We start from the raw sequence: 15,385 nt of genomic DNA on the forward strand, positions 1-15,385 counted from the left end.
TTATACTGGTCTGGCGACAATGAGACTACTGTGTCAGTGATCTGGCTCTGATTTGGCAACAGTCAGAAAAACTATTGCTGGCCGACCCTTGTCTAGTGATACTCAGACTGGTGTGGATAGCAACCAAGAACCAAGAATACTTTTGCTGACTCACTGGTCTGGTGACACTAGGACTAGTGTGACAGCAACTGGAATTGCTGATGACTTAGACTGGTGTAATGAAATTGGGACCGGTGAGAAACATAGAAAAGTGATGGCAGAAAAAGACCGAGTGGTCCACCGAGAAGATGATTAGAAACACTGTTGAGGGGTCACACTGGTCTGGTAACACTGGGGCTGGTGTGGTGGTAATCAGGAACAGTGTTGCTGGCTTACACTGGTCTGGTGACACTGGGAATTATGTGATGACTATAGTAGACATTGCATGCTGGCTTCACTGGTTGTGGTGACACTGGCACTGGGGTGGCAGTGATCAAGAACTCTGTTGCTGGTTGGCACTGGTTTAGTAATACTTGGACTGGAGTGGTCAGCAATCAAGAGCACTGTTGCTGTCTTACGCTGGTTTGGTAACACTGAGACTGATGTGATGTGATCTGGAAAACTGTTGCTTGCTTCACTTGATGTGGTCACACTGGTACTCATGCAAAATGGTCAGGAACACTTTTTCTGGCTTACACTGGACTGCTGACACTGGGACTTGTCTGGCAGTGATCAGGAATGCTGTTGCTTGCATAAACTGGTCTGGTAATACTGGGGCTGGTGTAACAAGGCTTACACTGGTCTGGTGACGAGGACTGGTGTGGCGGCAATCAGGGGCACTGTTGCTGGTTTCTCTGGCTGTGGTGACACTGGCACTGGTGTGGCAATGATTAGGAACATTGTTGCTGGCGGACACTGGTCTGGTGATACTTAGACTGGGCTGGTAACACTGCGACTGATGTGGATGTGATCAGGAGCGCTTTTGTGGGGTTGCATTAATCTGGTGACACTGGAACTGTTGTGGTGGGGAGCACAACCATTGTTGCTGGATTACACTTGTCTGATGATATTGTGACTGGTGTGGTGGCAATTACGAACACTGTTTCTAACTACACTGGTCTGGTGACACTGGTCTGGTGACACTGATACTGGTGACACTGATACTGATATTTAAGACAGAAACAGTGTTTGTGTTCACTGCCACACCAGTCCCAATATCACCAAACTAGTGTATGCCAGCACCAGTGTATGAGATTGTCACCCCACTAATCCCCATGTCACCCCACTAATCCCCACGTCACCATACCAGTATACGCCAGCAAAATGTTTGTGATCACTGTGACACCAGTCCCAGTGTCACCACAGCCAGTGGAGCAAGCAACAGTGGTTTCTGACAGCTGTCACACCAGTGCTTAGTGTTTCCAGACCAGTGTAAGCCAACAACAGTGTTCCTAATCACTGCCGCACCAGTCCCAGTGTCCTCATAATAGTGCAGCCAATCACAGTGTCTGGGATCATCACCACACCAGTCACCAGACCAACAATGGTTGTGATTGCTGCCACACCAGATCAGTGCAGCTAGCAACGATGTTCCTGATCACTGCTGCAACAGTATCAGCATCAACAGACCAGTGTTTTTTAATCACTTCCACACCTGTACCAGTATCACCAGATGAGTGTAAGCCCACAACAGTGGCCCATGACCACTGCTATACCAGAGTCACCAAACCAGCGTTTGCCACCAACAGTGTTCCTGAACACCACCAACAACAGTATTCCTGAACACCACCACCAACAGTATTCCTGATCACTATGAGCAACAGTGTTCCTGATCACCACCACTAACAGTGTTCCTGATCACCACCAGCAACAGTGTTCCTGATCACCACCAGCAACAGTGTTCCTGATCACCACCAGCAACAGTGTTCCTGATCACCACCAGCAACAGTGTTCCTGATCACCACCAACAACAGTGTTCCTGATCACCACCAACAACAGTGTTCCTGATCACCACCAACAACAGTGTTCCTGATCACCACCAACAACAGTGTTCCTGATCACCACCAACAACAGTGTTCCTGATCACATAAAATAAAAAGTGCGGCGCTAGTAAATATGAGATCTATGGACACATATATATCTCAGATGATCTGAAACACACTGTGATGTATAGCACTAAACAGAAAAAATAACCAATACATCAAGTAAAGTTGATAAAAATGTCCAGACAAGTTGTAGCAGGATCCTGCATAGAAGCTAAATATGCCAGGATCAAATAGTAAAATTGCGCACTCACCGGACACGCTATGGACAAGCGCATATGTAATATGACCCCTGGAAATCCCTCATCTAGCGGGGAAGATAGATAACCATCCGGGAGCAGATAATCCTGGTGTAGTAGGCAGCCTCCAGGTCCAAGAATCCCCTTAGAGCTGGATGAATTTATGAATAAGGAACTCCCTCCGGTGGTAAAGATGAGTAATAGGATGTCCTAAAATTTATTAGCTCCAATAGGAGCCAAAAAACACCTTATAGTGTAGTAGGTAAAATCAAAAAGTTTTATTTCAAAAATAGTGGATAAAACAGGGCAGAAACACTCAAACAGTGAATGATAGAGTAAAGTGTTACTGACCCAAAAGTAAAATGGCCGCCGGGCCTCCTCGTGGCTCCAGGCGGCTAAGATGTCACGCTCTGTTGGCTCCTCCTAAGGCCTTTCGTGCCACTGCACATCATCAGAGGGGAGGCCTGATCACCACCACCAACAGTGTTCCTGATCATCACCACCAACAGTGTTCCTGATCACCACCACCAACAGTGTTCCTGATCATCACCACCAACAGTGTTCCTGAGCATCACCACCAACAGTGTTCCTGAGCATCACTACCAGCAACAGTGTTCCTGATCACCACCAGCAACAGTGTTCCTGATAACCACCAGCAACAGTGTTCCTGATCACCACCAACAACAGTGTTCCTGATCACCACCAGCAACAGTGTTCCTGATCACCACCAACAACAGTGTTCTGGATTGCTGCCAGTTTTAGTGTCACCAGACCAAAACAAGTAGAAAAAGTTTTGACTTAGCACACACTGTAATGTATAACATCCAAAACTTGATTTTACCTAGGTTTGGATAAAGTATGGAAGGGTTAGATCCTCTGTCAGGTTGTTACTGCTATCTTTGTCCCATTGGGGACATTTCTCTTCATTTCCTGCATTTTTGGATACCAATAAAATAATTAGTAGCTAGACCACGGATACCCAATTTTGTAACCTCTATATGTACAATCATCCTTTTGAACATATGTGAATGTGGTACCCCTGTAGAATGTAGTACATAATACCCCTACTCATTCACCAACAAATGTAAACAGTGAAAACACACACACACACACACACACACACACTTTTAGACAAATCCTTTGATAAACAAGTGCCACAATTTGTTTTGTGTGTGGTGGTCCCCCATTAACATCCATACCAGACCCTCATCTAGGATAAAGCTCTGGTATAGATGAAAGGAATCTCCAGCTGCTTTGATTTCAAACACAATGAAGTGGCAGAGAACTATCATTGTGCCGGCAATTTAAGCACTTCTTTCTTTGTAAATCTCAGTGTGGCTGTAGTGGGTTGTATACATCACACAGATCTCCCACTTCACAGGTAGGATCAGTACATTCCCCAGACATTTTATGTAACATAGTTTTGCAATTTAAATTTTTCATTTGACCCATTACTAAAATCACTGCTCCCAGCCAATTTTTTTCTTTTTGTTTTTTACTTGTGGTACGTGTCACCCATGGCAGCAATCAACACCCCGGTGCAATTAGTTTGACAATGTCTTGCCTATTATCCTACAAAATTACCAGAATGTTATTTTTGAACTTTCCCCTCTCATTGATTTCAATGGGGTTCTGGTTTCGGCTCCTGGATTTTAGTCCTGTTTGCTGAACCAACCCCAGGTGTGTTTTGCTCATCCTAGTAGGATGTTGCTGTTATATGATGGAATGTTGTTTATCGGAAGACTAACTTCACTGCATGGCTGTTTGGGCCTAGTGACACCTATCCTTCTTTAGTGGTATGTAACTACAGTCATCAGTAACTATTGAATGTGAAATTTCACATCAGATTATAACAACCAATGTGTTTGCTTCCCCTCAGTTTCCCTTTCCCCATACAATTGTTAAGCAGGATATCCAGTTCTCGGGATTAAGAGTATATTTAGCTTGGCCCATGAGGACAAGGACAATTTGGAGTATGGGGAGAGTATAGGGACCCTGCCCTAAGCTGTAACCGGGCTGAGCTTTTTCACCGTTCTCTGTGCTCTGTTCCTCAGTTCATTACTTTTCTCTGCTGTATATTTATCTCCATTTGTTATTGTAGGAAGTAACAATATCTGAGTAATCATATGTATCCACCCCAACCAACCGCTGGGGAGTTTGTCCAGTGATAGATATTTGGAACAAACTTTCCAGAGTATTCTTTCTCCTCTAGGCCTTGCCCCTTTGGAATGCAGCTCACTTCAATGGTTTCCCTTTAAATAGATCATTTAATTGTTTTCCCTAAAAGATTGGTCACTTTTTGTCTTTCCATAGTTACATAGTCAGAATGAAAAGACACACAAACCCAGCCAGCCAATGTTTGAACTTTATGTTTGGAATAGGAGATTGTAGGTGTGCAGCCGAGATATATCGATGATACATTGTTTTATTTTTATTTGCGGAGAATCACGGGGAGATATTGAGTCGTATTTTATGTTAACAATTTTATCCCGTTAGGGCGATCCACAAGCAAAAAAAAATGTTTTGCCTAAAAATATACTCATTATTCATCCCAGTGGTTGTCCTGCTGTCACTGGGACAGGAAGTGAGATTAAATCTCCCCAATGGGACAGTAATGAAAATTGAACAGAAGTGTTTATTCATTTAAAGTTGGGCTTTTCTCCATGACTATCCTAAAGCCTGCCATACATGGGTCAAATTCTGAAATAATTTTCTTTTGAAAATCTTTTCTAAGAATTTTAGTTTGAATTTTACACCATTAGTGGGCCACAGAAACAGCCGATTTTCATGCAACCATCAAATTTGAGTGACTGGGCATGTTGGAGTTTTTTTGAAAAACAAACTAATTTATAATCAATGATGGGAGAACCATGCAAGAAATATAATTGAAAAAGAAATGAGCACCTGGAAAGAAAAGAAAATTTTTTGGCGCAAAAACATTTTTCTGTAGCAGCATGGAAAATTGAAGGCTTGGTTGGTCAAATTTCAAAATCAATGGTGGTACCATTGGATTACAAAACGCACAAAATTTCTGATTTTCTAAAGAAATTTTGTTCAGAATTTGACCCATGTATGGCCTGCATAACACACAGCTCCGTGTAAGTTTTCCAGGTGGACTAAAATTAGTTTGTTGGTCACTATGTTCTTTTATATTTTCAGCTGCACAATTCAGCACAGAGACAGGACACAAATCTGACACTGAACAATTGTCTTTAATATAAATAATAACACATAATATTGAATACATGAATATATAATTAAATAATGTTCAAGAGAGCTGAGCCATTTAAAGAGTACCTGAAATAATCCTTAAGAATGCAAATAGGAGGATGGAAAGCCTTCCCATACCTCAGTTGTCTTCTAGATTTCCCGGAATCCACAAAACATAGAGCCGTGGACATACATGGAGGGTGGGGGCTCGGGGGGGAGATTTTTTATAGACAATTAAATTATATCTAATCTTGGTTATTATCCAATAGCATGTTATCTCCCTGCTGTGTTTACATATAACAATCCACCGTTCATAACTCCAGGCAGTGGTGGCCATGTATCACTCCCTGCTGAACCTTCCTATGAGGGATCCATGTTCTCTGTGCTGCCAGTTTCTGATTGGCCATTGTTGCTACCTATCATAACACAAAAGTGCAATGAATACTCCCTTCAAGGGAAAAGATTTTGTGGGTGTCTTCTATTACTTCAATAAGATCGGGCAGAGGAGTTATTTAAATAAAGCACCATGAGGTATAGATGTGCAGGGTGGTCCATGTAGAAGGTTTCTGGACATCAGGTCTGGCGCACACTAACATTGTTCAGGCCCCCACGTACAATGTCCTATGGATGTCCAGAGTGGTCTGTTTTGCAAATGGTCTGTTTTACAACTTTAACTCAGCAGTCTGTGATTTGGTCCACCCCCCCCCCCCCCCAGATCCCACTATTGGGTGTAATGGAATACCATGTTGACCAATACAGAGATCCTGTAGGTGACATGTGGCAGACCACAGTGCTGACTTCTTTGCTGAAGTCTGTATTTGTGTAATGGAATGTCCTAGGTCTATGAACTCCCTGGGGTGTGGGAGAAGATAATTATGTATATTTACATTCTAAAAGTTCAGTAACGATTTTATTTTTAAGTAAATACAATCACATAATTCAGTCAATGAATTCTAATTAGATACACTAAACCCGTCCTTATAGTCTGATTGTAAAATCTCCTTACAAACTGCCAACAACTCCATACTACATGTGACTATCTGACTCATACAGAATGTACAGATTGTTTAATCAGGTTCTCCTATTACATGGATTTGAAAAATCTAAAGAATATTGTACAGATTTCATACAGTTTGTTAAATGTACGGCCATCTTAACATGAAATGGTAACATGATGGTAAATGGTAACATGAAATCCTCTCTATCGTCAGCTCCATACCTGGGTGAGATCTCAGGAGCTGTCTGCTTACTGAGGTCCAAAGAACTCTACATACTCATTATATTTTATACCTACACCTAATGATTAGGTCTCTGGACATCAGGTCTGGAGCCCACTAACATTGTTCTGGCCCCTTGTAGGATGTCCCATGGATGTCCAGGGTGTTCTGTTATGCAAATGCAAACTTCAGCTCAAAAGTCTGTAATTTGTCCCACCTCCTGCAGATCCCATTATTGGGTATAATGGACCACCATGGTGACCCATACAGAGATCCTGTAGGTAACATGCGGCTGACCACAGTGCTGACGTCTGAGCTGAAGTTTGTATTTGTGTAATGGAACATCCTAGGTCTATGAGTTCTCTGGGGTGTATTAGAATTTAATTATGTATATTTACATTCTTAGAGTTCAGTAATTATTTTATTTTTAAGAAAATACAATTTAATAATTCAGTTAAATAACTTTAAAAGGATTTTAAAAAATGTGTCCGTGTAATCTGATTGTACAATCTCTTTAGATCTACCAACAACTTGAAAGTACACAGGACTGTCTGACTCATACATGACGTACGGATTGCTTAAATAGGCCGCCATATTAAATGTATTTGGTGAATCTAAAGAATATTGTACAGAGTTCTTACATGAGTTTGTAATGTGTATGGTCATCTTACCATGAAATGGCTTAATTATGACTTGTGGTCTCTATCTTCAGCTCCATACCTGGGTGAGATCTCAGGGGCTGTCTGCTTACTGAGGTCCAAAGGACTCTACATACTCAATACATGTTATACTTTCACCAAATCAACAGCATGTGCCCAATAAATGTATTTTATTCTAATTACTACATATATCATTGGTAAACAAAGCATATACACAAATATACCATATTTTTCGCTCCATAAGATGCACTTTTTCCCCCCCAAAAAAGGGGGGAAAATATCAGTGCGTCTTATGAAGCGAATGTAAAGCGGCCGGTCCGGTATTTCTGCTGCCACCATGTCAGAATATCAGGCCGGCCACTCAGCTCTTCTCTCCTGCAGGACCTTACCTGTTCTCCTCTCCAGCGCTGCAGTCTTCCTGCGGCAGCTTCTGTGACAGCCGGGTGCCCACTGCGCATGCGCGAGAAGTGCCGCGCTTTGTGATTGGTCCGGTGTCTTCTGGGACACATGACAGGTCCCAGAAGGCTCCGGGCCATTCACAAAGCACAGCACTTCTCACGTATGTGCAGTGGGCACCCGGGTGTCACAGAAACCGCCGCGGGAAGAAGAAGGAAGGACAACTCCGCTGAAGTGGGAGCGGGTACCTATCAAATTCAGGTACCCTCTCCCCCTCCCTCCCCAAAGGTACGCAGTCTCTGGTAATCTCCTTTACTGTCTGCAGTCTCTGGTTATCCCCTGCACTGTCTGCAGTCTCTGGTCTTCTGTACTATGTCTACAGTCTCTGGTCATTCCCTGTACTATGTCCGCAGTCTCTGGTCATCTCCTGTACTGTGTCCGCAGTCTCTGGTCATCTCCTGTACTGTGTCCGCAGTCTCTGGTCATCTCCTGTACTGTCCCCAGTCTCTGGTCATCCCCTGTACTGTGTCCACAGTCTCTGGTCATCCCCTGTACTGTGTCTGCAGTCCATTGGTTCAGAATATTTTTTTTCTTGTGTTTCTCCTCTAAAACCTAGGTGCGTCTTATGGAGTGAAAAATACGGTAATTGCATTATATTGCTGTGTGACTAATATATTTAAAGTAGATGTAAACACAATTACTAAATTCTCCCAAAAGGTTTAATATATTAAAAGAAATTAAAAAGTAATTTTCATTATATTTAAATCTGCATCTTTTATTAAATACGTAAGGCTTTGTGATCCCGCCATGAAGTTGTTTAAGCATTTCCTGTTTTAGGGTGACAAAGCTTTGCCCCCGCTTCCTACAACATTGTAATTGTGCTCCCGCATTGTCACCCTGCCATGTAAGTTTGGAATGAAGACTACAAGCGGCTGTTTCACCACACATTACCCAGACATGGTCCATCATTGTCACCATCAGGAAATCCACCCAAAGAAATGCCATACAGCCATCATTGGTATACCATCCAGCCTCCCTCAAGACTGCTTTTGTATTAGAACAGAACCCTCCAGTTTTGCAGTTCTTGTACATTTCCCACCATAGGAATGAAGAGGAGGACACTGAAACTGTCCACTATAGAGAATACGTGTCTGCTGAGCAAATCCACCCATCCATTCATGCAGGCTTCCTCCCATTGACCACCAATGCCCAGGCATTTTTTCCTCCCATCAACACCAGGTCACCTTTTTCTCTCGTTGACACCAAGGTATTTTTTACCACCAATAGTAGGATGTTTTTACCCCCCACTGACCAGCAATGTAGGGGTCTTATTATCTTTCATACCCCCAACCCCTTCATTCTACTTGCTATACAAGGAGGAATTGGAGCAGGAAACTTGTGTGATTGATATAAATGGTGACCTCCACACCATACATCCTGTACATTCCATCCTCCTAACCTCACTATTCTGTAAGTTGGGTTTACATCTACTTTTATATGCCAAGTGACTATGAAGCTGCCAACAAGCTGGGATACATCCCCGATACTAAGCGATGATTTTACATTGATACATTGTGCTAAATAATTGTACTTATATTAAATAATAAGCTAAAGAAATACATCCCAATCCAGGTGCCCATTAAAGTGGACCTAAACTTAACCACTTCAGTACCAGACACTTTCACCCCCTTCCTGCCCAGGACAATCTTCACCTTTCAGCTCTATCACACTTTGAATGACAATTGTGCGGTCATTCAACACTGTGCCCATATGAACTTTTAATCATTTTTTTCATTTAAATAGAGCTTCTTTTAGTGGTAATTAATTGCCACTTGTTTTTTTTTTTTACTGTTTGATGAATAAATAAAAAAGAACAATAATTTTTGGGGGAAAAAAGCATTTTTCTTCATTTCTGCTATAAAATTTAGCAAATAAATAATTTTTCTTCATAAATTTAGGCCAAAATGTATTCTGCTCCATTTCTTTGGTAAAAAATAACCTGAGTCAGTGTATATTATTTAGTCTGTGTGAAAGTTGTAGAATCTACAAACTATGGGATATATATTTGGAAATAGATCAACCCTGATATACTGACGGCCAATCTCATTTTTTGAAGTCTTGAACAGTAAAAATACTCCAAGCTGACCCCTTTTTACAAAGTAGATGGTCTGAGGTATTTAGTAAGAGGAATGATGAGTATTTTAAAGTTGTAATTTCTTGTCACAATTTTTTTGGAAAACTAAAAAACTAAAAAAATGTGTTTTTTTACACGCTGTTTTTTACATACTGTCACCAGTGCAGTGCAGCATCATCACAACACACTAGTGTGTGTGGTGATCAGGGATACTGACTGGTGACCGTATGTAAAAAAAAATATATTTTTTCACTTTATTTACATTTCTTTTTTCATTACTTTTTTTTTTACAACTTTTTTTTTACATGACTGCGTAACCTTGGTGACACTGTACTACTCTGGAGAGATTATCAGGATTTTGTTTACACAGTAACACTGATAATAACTGCTATAAGCATGTGTACTTTTGTGAAGATGTGATTGGCCACATCTATCACATGTTACAGAGGCACTGTGATTGGCTGTCTGTACCATGTGATCACTGTGATCACAGAGATCAATACAATAGCATACAATGAATGGCTTTGAAAGGAAGCCATTAATTGTGTACACTCGCCATTTGATCTGCTGTGATTGGTCACAATGATCACATGGGACCGGCGTCGGCCCGGTACACTGATTTGTCATCTGCTGTGTCTGCAGTGGGCGATTGATTGCACACAGTGTGGCCTGTCGGGTGTACACAAGGTGCAATCCTAGGAGGACATCATATGAAGACCACCCAGGATGGCGGCACTCCCGCTCGGTTGTCATTCTATTATAGGCTGGAAGGGAAGTCTTTAAAAATAACAAGTCAGGAAAAGACATTTACAGGAATCTCAGCTCCCCTCGCAGGTTGTTATAACAGTCAATATTATGTTCATAAACAGTGAAAATCTGGTGATAATTAGTGATAACACTTTTCACGGCTTTTCTTGGTGATAAGTTCCTAGTGAGATGTTTAATAAACTATGATAATGCAGATGCCGAGCTAAAAACAGGGAATATCTCTTTCCTTCTCTTCACCATGAATTCTCAGTGATAAGTACACAGACAATAACAGGAATGGATTTGTTTAATAAATGGAGAAAGACACAGAAGTGCCTTATCACCATGGTAAATACGGAGAAAGGCCTCCTAAATTTATAACAAGTCAGACTCAGGGGAATATTTATAAGAAATTTTCTGTGCGACTGTGCCAATCATCACATCAATCACACAGTCATCACAAATAATTTGTGTAGTTTGTTTAAAATGTTTATTTCCTATGATGATAAGCTCCATCTAGTGGCCATAATGAGGTATTTTCCTGTAAAACCTCAATTAGGATGTTCCATATTATGACCACTAGATGGAGCTGATCATCATAGGAAATAAAAATATTAGATACATTATGGGGATTATTCATGATGGCTGTGCGGAGGATTGTCACATCACACATTTTTTTTTATTAAAAATAGACTCCTTAGTGAACATTTTTTGTGAACTAGTGGGAAAAGAGCAAAGATGTTTCTATTTTACACATTATCAGGCATAACTGCAGGGTCTCTCATACTGTAAATCATCCAATAGGGAGCTATGCAGCATGTAGCTCAGTGATTTAGGTGATCATGAACTGGCCCTCAGGGGGAATTGATAATCACCTAAAGGATTCTTTTTGGTGCACAGATGCATCAGGAAAGACGCACAACACATTCAGTTTTGTAAGAAGATTTCTTTTTTTTACATTTGCAACTGCCGCACCAAATTCCTTTAGAGCCGTTCATACCTCGGCCCCGGCCTCCAACCCTTCAGGTAGTGTGAGTGACGTCATCATGCCGCCCACTGAGCAGTGCAATGAGCTGGAAAATATTCACCTAGCAATTCACACACCCGGCTCTTCCAGGAGGAACACGGACATCACTCACACCTCCAGGAAACATCAGAAGCCGGGGCCAAGGTAGTATATACGGTATTTTTTAAAAACTTAATTTTTAATAAGGGGAGTAAAGTGGACCCTAAGCTATTACAGATCTTAGTGACATGTACACTATATTGCCAAAAGTATTGGACCACCTACCTTTCCATGCACTTGAACTTTAATAGCATCCCAGTCTTATTCCGTAGGGTTCAATATTGAGTTGGCCCCGCCCTTTGCAGCTATAACAGCTTAAACTCTTCTGGGAAGGCCATCCACAAGGTTTAGGAGGGTGTCTATGGGAAGGTTGCACCATTCTTCCAGAAGCACATTTGTGAGGTCAGGCACTGATGTCGGGGGAGGAGGCCTGGCTCGCAGTCTCCACTCTCATTCATCCTAAAGGTGTTCTATGGGGTTGAGGTCAGGACTCTGTGCAGGCCAGTCAAGTTCCTCCACTACAAACTTGCTCATCCATGTCTTTACGGACCATACTCTGTGCACTGGTGTGCAGGCATGTTAGAACAGGAAGGGGTCATCCCCAAGCTCTTACCACAAAGTTGGGAGCATGAAATTGTCCAAAATGTCTTGGTATGCTGACGCCTTAAGAGTTCCCTTCTTTGGAACTTAAGGGCCAAGCCCAACCCCTGAAGAAGAATGCCACACCATAACCCCCCCTCCACCAAACTTTACACTTGGCACAATGCAGTCAGGTAAGCACCATTCCCTGGCAACCACCAAACCCAGACACATCCTTCATACTGCCAGACAGAGAAGCATGATTGGTCACGTCAGAGAACACGTCTCCACAGCTCTAGAGTCCAGTGGAGGTGTGATTTACACCACAGTATCTGACGCTTTGCATTGCACTTGGGGATGGAAGGCTTGGATGCAGCTGCTCGGCCATGGAAACCCATTCCATGAAGCTCTCTATGCACTGTTGTTGGACTAATCTGAAGGCCAGCTGGCGACTTCTGTGCACTGTGCGCCTCAGCATGCGCTGACTCAGCTCTGTCATTCTACGTGGCCTACCACTTGATGGCTGAGTTGCTGTTGTTCCCAGTTGCTTCCACTTTGTTATAATCCCACTAACAGTTGAGCGTGGAATATTTAGCAGCCAGGAAATGTCACGGATGGACTTATTGCACAGGTGGCAACCTATCACGGGACCACGCTTGGAGTCACTGAGCTCCTGAGAACGACCCATTCTTTCACCAATGTCTGTAGAAGCAGTTTGCATGCCTAGGGGCTTGATTTTTACACCTGTGTCCATGGAGGGGATTGGAACATCTAAACCCAATGGTTTGGAGGGCTGGCCCAATACGTTTGGCAATATAGTGTATGTTATTTGAACATTTATTCAGGAACATTACAGTGAGAGGAGCTGTGTTAAAATAACACATCCAGTCTTATTGGGATGAGTGGATTAGGTCTCCTCTGGTCCTCTCTGGTTGCTGCTCCTTGTGTTTAAGGGTAGACTTTGTACTGGAGGGTGATAATCTTTCTTATAGCGCAGCAAGCTGTAGACGTGTCTCTGACAATCGGAGGATGCAAAGTAATAGATAAGAGGATCCAGACAACAGTTGATGCTGCTGATACTAGAAGAGAGGATGTAGGGAATATAAAGAGAGCCACTATAACTCTGATACAACTTTACATAGTTGATTAAAGAGATGACATTGGTGGGGCCAAAACAAAGGACAAACACACTCAGCACAACCACGGAGAGGCGGACAGATCGTGATCTCTTATGTGTTCGATCAAATTTTGATCTGCTGAGACTGCGGATGATTCTAATGTAACAGAAAGTTGTAAAGAGTAATGGTAAGAAAAAGAAAAGTGGGATAAGAGAGATGAAATAAATAAAATAGAAATCCAGAAAAAACATATTGTACTGAACTTCATGACAGAGTATTGTATCTGGAACATAAATCATGAATGATTGTTCTATTATGAGAAGAGGCACAGTGCTGGCCAATGACATAACCCAGATGACACCACACACCAGCCAGGCTCGGGTCACTGTGCGCCAGGAGAGAGACCGCACCGGGTAGACTACGGCCAGGAAACGGTCCACGCTGATACTTGTCATGAGCAGGACGGAGCAGTATGTGTTACAGTAAAATGCTGCCGTGACAAAGCGACACATTCCTTCTCCGAAGATCCAGTTATTTTCTAAGAATCTGTAGACAATATAAAAAGGCAAGACGCTAACAAGCAACGTATCTGCTATGGCGAGGTTCAGCATGTAGACCACTGCCGGCTTCCTGACCTTCATCTTCACCAGGAATATGACTATCGCCATGATATTGAGAGGAAGAGCCACAAGGAACACAACAGTATAGATTGACGGGACAAGCCTGGTTAAACTCCAATGTGTGAATGAAGTACTTAATATCCGAATGAATTTATATAAATAATCTGGAAAGAAAACATCAAATATTAGCATTAATAAATGAACAAGATACATTTAACTTTTCTTTAAAACAGTATAAAACCCCAAACCAATAATGTAATAAACTGCCGCTTACCAATCAACAGATGTGAAAGAAGCTAAAGAGATCTCACAGCCAGTAAATAATAAATCAAAGTGCATAAAATGTGTAAATTAATGATTCCTGTGAATTTGGCTGCTGCAGATTAAAACAAATGCTATATAATCAAAACACTGAGTACAAAAGGTAATTTCATAAATAAACCGCACTGCTCTAAACCTACATACACAAAATATAACACATGACCATGATAAACATGTTATAGTGATACAAAATAACATTAAAACAAAATATTCATATAACCAGTGAATAGATTCAAGTTCAAAAGTTCCAGATGAAAAGGTACTCGTGCAGGTATAGATAAAGCAAGTACTTCACTGCTCAGTGCCTCCAGTGTTCCCATACAGACAGACACCCACCACAAGTTGTTGACCTTCTATTGCTAGCCAGGTCAGTAGTGCTTGTGTTTGGGGATATACCTCTAAGTCTTCAATGGATTGTTCCTACGGGTCCTTCTCAGATGGTGTACCGTCATGCATGCAAACAAAATACGAGGGAGGGTCTCATAGCGTAAAACCTCAATAATTTTACTGAAACACACAGAAGTATTAAAAAAAATTCACACTCTCATTTGTAGGTGCCTATAAAAACCTGCGCTGGGTATGCATGACTTGCATAGGGTGGTAAGGATGACCATAGCTGTACATGTGTAAGTAACCAGCCTGTGCTCCAACAGGAGGATGTGATGTCGCCGGAAGCGACATCAGTGCGTAGACCACGCCTCAACAGGTTTCATCCTGATTGTACATCTTCAGAAAGACGTCCAATGTCGACAAAACCAGTCGAGGTGTGATCTACGTGCTGACGTCACTTATGGCGATCTCACATCCTCCTGCTGGAGCACACGCTGGTTTCTTACACATGAGATAAGAACATGTGTCAGTTATAATGGGCAATAATCCACAGAGCATTGTATCTGAAAGTCCATATTCTGAACAGTAGGAACACGTAACATCCAGAGAACCATCAAACTTTCTATGTTCTCCAAAAAGGAACATGAATACATTGTACAGTTCTCATAGAATGTCTCAATGAGGGGACTCTGCATTATCTTACAATCTATGAACTTGTGGGAGGATTT

The 15,385-nt window shown here is 42.0% G+C and overlaps 1 pseudogene; it reads right to left on the bottom strand.

Annotated features, from left to right (window-relative positions):
* Nucleotides 1-10,912: 10,912 nt before the first annotated feature.
* LOC149443197 (proteinase-activated receptor 1 pseudogene) lies at nucleotides 10,913-14,147 on the bottom strand (annotated as a pseudogene).
* Between the last annotated feature and the right edge of the window lie 1,238 nt (nucleotides 14,148-15,385).

Source organism: Staurois parvus, unplaced genomic scaffold (genome assembly GCF_062004578.1).
Source record: "Staurois parvus isolate SC_StPar_1 unplaced genomic scaffold, SC_StPar_1.0 ptg000870l, whole genome shotgun sequence".
NCBI lineage: Eukaryota > Metazoa > Chordata > Amphibia > Anura > Ranidae > Staurois > Staurois parvus.